General features: G+C 46.1%; 1 protein-coding gene across 1 annotated transcript in view; it reads left to right on the plus strand.

Annotated features, from left to right (window-relative positions):
• Positions 1-3185: 3185 nt before the first annotated feature.
• BANP (BTG3 associated nuclear protein) overlaps positions 3186-6497 on the plus strand; it is a 343815-nt gene continuing 340503 nt past the window's right edge. The window contains exon 1 of the mRNA XM_075838330.1: positions 3186-3328. The gene's annotated coding sequence lies outside the window, so the exon portion shown is untranslated. The remainder of the gene's footprint in view (positions 3329-6497) is intronic.

Genomic DNA, 6497 nt, shown 5'->3' on the forward strand with positions numbered 1-6497 from the left:
TAACAGCTCCGTGTGTCATCACCATAGGATGTGCGGCTGCGTAATTTTCGCACAGCCGCCATCATTACGACACTATGTTTGTAAACAGAAAAGCACGTGGTGCTTTTCTGTTTTCAATCATACTTTTGACAGCTGTTGCGCAAATCACACGCGTCACACAGAAGAGCATCCGTGTGGTGCGTGTGATTTTCACACACCCATTGACTTCAATGGGTGCGTGATGCGCGAACGCAGAAATATAGGACCTGTCGTGAGTTTTACGCAGCGGACACACACTGCGTAAAAATCACGGACTATCTGAACTGCCACATAGACTAATATAGGTCCGTGCGAGGCGCATGAAAATGACGCGCGTTGCACAGACGTATATCACGTTCGTCTGAATAAGCCCTAAGGGTATGTTCACACGGCCTATTTACGGACGTAAATCGGGCGTTTTTGCCCCGAATTACGCCCGAAAATAGCGCCTCAATAGCGCTGACAAACATCTGCCCATTGAAAGCAATGGGCAGACGTTTGTCTGTTCACACGAGGCGTATATTTACGCGCCGCTGTCAAATGACGGCGCGTAAATAGACGCCCGCGTAGAAGAAGTGACCTGTCACTTCTTTGGCCGTAATTGGAGCCGCTATTCATTGACTCCAATGAATAGCAGCGCTAATTACGGCCGTAATTGACGCGGCGTTCAAGCGCCTGCACATGCCGGTACGGCTGAATTTACGGGGATGTTTTCAGGCTGAAACATCCCCGTAATTTCAGCCGTTACGGACCCCCGCCGTGTGAACATGCCCTTAGGCTGAGTTCACATCTGCATCAGAGGCAAACAACTGAAACCGCAAATGTGAACAAAGCCTAAGTTCACATCACATTTTAGCTTCCTGTTAAAGTCATTTTTATTTTATATCACGTAAAAAAACCAATAACCAGGATGGTGTAACAGGATGCCTATGCCGTTCTATGTATAGGACTATCCTGTAGCATCCCGTCACCATAGGCTTCAATTGTGTGAAAAACTGATCAGAGACAAATGGACACTTTACACCATGACGGAAGCCCCATTCAAAACCTATAGTTACGTTAACAGACCCGTTTGAAGGGGGGGGGGGATAAAATCACAGACTGACGTTTGTACAAGATTCTGAAATGTGATGTGAACGAGCTGAATACACGCCGGTGCGAGTTGTGACATCACTGCTTCTTAGGCCTTATTTACACGAGCGTATTTAACGTCTGTGATACGTGCATGAAAATCACTCGCGTCGCACGGACCTATGTTAGTCAATGGGGCTGTTCAGACATTCCGTGTTTTTCACGCAGTGTATGTCAGCTGTGCAAAACTAACGACATGTCCTATACTTGGCCGTTTTTCGTGCATCACGCACCCATTGAAGTCTATGGGTGCGTGAAAATTGTGCACGGCCCACGGAAGCACTTCCGGGTAACGCGCGTGACTCCCACAACAGTAGATAAAGAAATGAAGGAAAAAATAAAAGCACTTCCTTCTTTTCTTTTTCTAAACAGCAAAACCGCGCGTCATAAAAATCAAGCAGCCAACACGGATGACACACGGAACTGCAACGCGCACAAAACGCTGCATTTTTTGCGTGCACAAAATGCACACGCTCATGTGAATTTGGCCTTCGGGTACGTTCTCACAATCTCTAGAAAAACACTGGTAAATCTGTCACAAAACCGCACTACGTTTTTCCTGCGTTTTTATTCCACAGCGGTTTTGGTGTTAAGCCTTGGTTATAGCAAGGTATATGTGCACCTGCAGATTTCCAGCGGTTTTTACTGTGTTTCCACTGCGTAACCGCTGTGAAAACCGCAACATAAGCAAAAAACACTGCGTTTTTCATGCACAAAAGGCACTTAACAGCTCCGTGTGGTTTCAGCTTATGATGCGCGGCTGCATGCTTTTCGCGCAGCCGCCATCATTATGACTCCGAATCACGCTGGTCGCACGGAAGTGCTTCCACGTGACATGCGTGGTTTTTACACACCCATTGACTCCAATGGGTGCGTGATGCGCGAACAGCGCACAAATATAGGACATGTCGTGAGTTTTTTGCAACGGACTCACGTTGCACAAAATTCACGGACTGTCTGCACGGCCCCATAGCCTTACATAGGTGCGTACGACACGCGCGTCGCACGCATGTAAATCACGCTCGTGTAAATGAGGCCTAAATCTGAATGGAATTCTGTGCGGAAATTCTGCAGCGTTTACAGTAGCAGCAAAGTGGATGAGATTAAAGTCTCATGCCCACGCTGCGGGGAAAAAACCGCAGCGTAAACGTTAATAACTTGACCTGCAGTGCGGAATTTAATTCCGCAGCATGTCAATTTATGCTGCATTTTTGTTCATTTTCTGTTGTGGGTTTTCCCCTTTGTATTCAATGGGGATGCAAAACCCGCAACAGAAAGCCAAGCATGGCTGTATTTGCAGCGTAAACACAGCGTTTACACCAGAAAAATCGCAACGCCGGAAGAAAAAAAATTAACATACTTACCCAGATCGCCCTCCTCCTTCATGCAGTCCGGCCTCCTGGGATGACGTTGCGTCCCATGTGACCGCTGCAGCCAATCACAGGCTGCAGCATCACATGGCGTGAAACGTCATCCAGGGAGGCTGGTGCGAATGTCAAAGGAGGGAGGGGGTAAGCATGAATGGCTTTCGTCCGCAGCAGAATTCCCATCCGGGAAAAAAAAAAAAAAAAAAAAAAAAAATCGCACCACTACCTGGTGCAATTTTTCAGACGGAATATCCTGCAGGTTCCAGGTCGGACACGCTGTGTGATTTTTATGCAGCGTATGAGTCCCATGGGAACCCGGCCTAAGGGCCAAACACGCAGCATCTCCGCACAGAACATGCAGCATAAATGGACATGCTGCGGAATTGAAAAAACGCACCGCAGAACACTTTCAACGTTGTTTTTTTATCCGCAGCGCGGGCATGAGATTTTCTAAATCTCATCCACTTTGCTGCCATTGTAAATGCTGAGGAATCTCCGCACAGAATTCCGCAGCTTTTATGTAACGTGGGAACCTGGTCCCTAATAAGCCCTCGGCCACTTTACGGTTTTCTACTTTTATTCCAGTGTTGTATAATCAGAGTCTAATGATGAAGCTGAATTTTACGTCATTTACAGCAGGGATAATGTGGGTCTGTGTTACAGGGAATGTGAGCGACCACTTCAAAAGCCCCAAAGCACGACCGCCCGCGGGAAGTCCCAACCACAAGATTTCCCAATGGAAAGTGAAGAAATATTCCAAGTGTTGTCCTCCAGGTTGGCAACGGGCATCTTTGGCTACAGAGGCCAACAAGGTAAGCCGGGTCATAGAATAAGGCATGGGGGGGCAGGGATCATGTGATTGAATATGTCAGACAAAAAGAAGGCACACGATGACTTTATAATGTAAAATTTATTTCAGAATGTTATATTGTATTACTGTGTTATTTATATTACGAACATTACAGGGGAGGACAATACAGACAGGTCTATGCCAACGTCTGCCCCACACGAGACTGGTCAGCAACACATCAACAAACACAAACATCATCTCTCCTGTAGTAAAAAGATACAAAGTTACACACAGAGGGAAGGATGTGATAAACCGAAATGTTACAAAGTGGCAGCAGACTCTTAAAGGGGAATCGCACCCCACAAAAACATTGGTGCGGAACTCTTTCGTGGCAATGTGATATTTCTGTAACCCCCTGAGTCGTCCCACCAACGCTTAATATGTGCTAGATTTCAGTCTCCAAAACTCTTTAACCAACATCAAATGGGTTGGGGGCTTTACAGAGCTCCATGGCCCCTTCATTCTGGGATTCTGCAGGACCCAGCTCATATCTCCATAATATTGGAAGTTCTCGGACATATCAGAAGTTATGGTGGTACTCTCATCCCCGAACTTTAAGGGGTGCACCTGCATAAATCCACATGAACAAGGTTTGGGCCGTGGTATATGGAGGCTGCATTGTGTTCCTTTTGCACAGTTTTTTTTACTGCGAACGATTACACGTCACTTATAGTCAATGCAGCATCAGACCTCGAGATTTCTCTATTCTATTCACTCATAGCAATTTACAGCGGCACGCAGAACGCTTGTTGCTACACAGGGGTAAACTGGCGCTATGCAATATTTTGACCCAGATCCACGATCCAACTTGTAGCTGGACCATGTATTGCCAGTTGTCGATGGTGTAGGTCAGAAGGGTCAGACCTCTTCATTGCCAGTAACGTGGCTGTATCTACAACAATCTACTACATACGCGACAGCCTAACTCTCTCACTGGGATTAAAAGGACCAGTCAGGTTTGGTTTCCCTTGGAGATAAGCGGCATCCGATTGGTCTGGCAGCCCCTTATCTCAATCCCTCTACAGAAATAACAGGTTTCTTATGTGTATGGGCAGATTAAAAGATACCCAGTAGGGCAAGGGTTAAGACAATTTTAGATGAGTAGATTCTCGTCCAAATAATAGTTTGATTGGGCAAACCTGCAAAGAGACCGGTGTAAACTCAGGTCAGTGAAATATTATCGTTCGTCGCAATAAATTTGCAGGTGTAAAAAGGAATCGCTCGTTTTTCCACGACAAACCAGTAGGCGTTGATTGTTATTTAGTTGGTTTTTGATCCGAGAATTCGTGAACGCTGACCGTAATTATGAATATTTAAACTATAGTATACGCGGTATAATACAGCTCGTTTGACCCTCAACGAATCGCTAATGAAGCGCTATTCGCTCGTTTGTAACAATTTTACGGTTGGTCTTAAAGGGCCCTAGTACTCATTATGCAGACGATGGAATCGGTTAGGATTACAGCGGAAAATAACTGTTCCTCACCGAACATCTTCTCTTCCCACTGACGGTCACACGGTAATTCTGACGGAAAGTCAGCCTGGTCAGATAAGCGCCGGACACATACAGGGTTTATTTTTCAGGCTCCTACTTAAAAAAAAAACAAAAAAAAAAACACGTTTGGCAAGACAGCAATAATAAGAAGAGGCCAAAACTCCCACACGGCCCCGTCGTACAGGCCGCCTATTGAGGACAATCATATGGGAAACACTTGCTGCAGGACAGATTATAATCTTCAAGGATCAGCTGCCGGAACTTGGAGATAAGACTGTTCAACAAAACGACCTCAACAATGCCCCGAGTCATACACCCCCACCCAAAAAGAGCCAAGTCCTTGAGATGTCCCACAGAGCAGTTTCCCCAGCTTTCCCAGGCTTCTGCATGCCAATCTATCTAGATTGGAAGTTACACATACCCAGCGCCGTTATTTCTGCATACCTAGGCAGATTTGCCTTTCAGGGCTCTAGGAAAGCAGTGTGAAAATCCCCTGAGTGTGTCATCAGGGGGATAGGGGTATCCAAAATGTTCTAGTCCTTTTTATCGTCAGCTTTCCTAGTTTTCTGAATGGACAGTCGGCCTCGTTCTGTAGCAATATAGACACAGTGGATGGACTGCAGGAGTCTAGGAAAGCTGGATGACAACCCCTGTGCAAAAAGATCCCCGTAGGTTTCCGCTTTCTCTCTCTGCTAGGAACCAATCCGAAGGCAACGCGGAGGCGAGATCCGACCGCGTAATTAACACCGACACTGGATCCAGAACGCGCCATTCTCCAGCAACCATACCCTGTAATCTCATTGGCTGCACCTGGACGCGTTCTGTGCCAGCGCTGGATGTAATATTACTTTATCCCCGGCATTGAATTAACCCCGTCCTCCCTGACCGTCCCAACCGTCAATCCATGAAATAATTACACCACTAATTGGTTTACGAATGACCGGAAGATTTGGTCTTTACACAGGATCGACCTATATTCTGCAGCCAAAGAGCAGAGATTACTGCACCGGCCGCTGGCGCTCACTGGACGCCTCTCATCATCTCCTCATAGAAAAAACAACAAGATCCAGTTTCCCACAAAGCCGGAGGAAGCACAGCTAATCCCCAGAAACGCTCAATGGCTGAATTGTTGCAAGAAACAAAACAGGCCGGATTGTCTTATGTATGGGAATCAGAGCCGCTCCTTGTGGGATTGGGAGCAGAAAGAACTGCAATGACAATTTAAAGGGACAGCGCACCTCAATCACCTGGTGTTTTCAGCTTGGCCGAATGTATAATAGTTCTTCCCAGGAGTGACAAATTTGGCGCCATTTATCTCCTGAAGAAACAACGTTTGCAACTTAAAAGAATATCCAACCAGTAGGATTACTCCTCGTCTCCCCCTATAAGAGAAGTCAGTGAGGCTGCATCTAGGGTCCACTGCCCCTCAGAGTTAGGATTTATCTCCGCACATCTCTTCACAGATTTGGACATTTAGAGGAAGAGGCGTAAATGTGAATTACACGTAATCGAAAAACTTCCAGCATTAAAAAAAAGATAAAACAAAAATACAGTTATTCAGAGAAATGATATCGGTTCAGGAGACCAACGTTAAAATCCATTATTTGTGGATTCTGCATTTTAATTCCAGACCCTC

This window comes from Rhinoderma darwinii, chromosome 9 (genome assembly GCF_050947455.1).
Source record: "Rhinoderma darwinii isolate aRhiDar2 chromosome 9, aRhiDar2.hap1, whole genome shotgun sequence".
Lineage (NCBI taxonomy): Eukaryota > Metazoa > Chordata > Amphibia > Anura > Rhinodermatidae > Rhinoderma > Rhinoderma darwinii.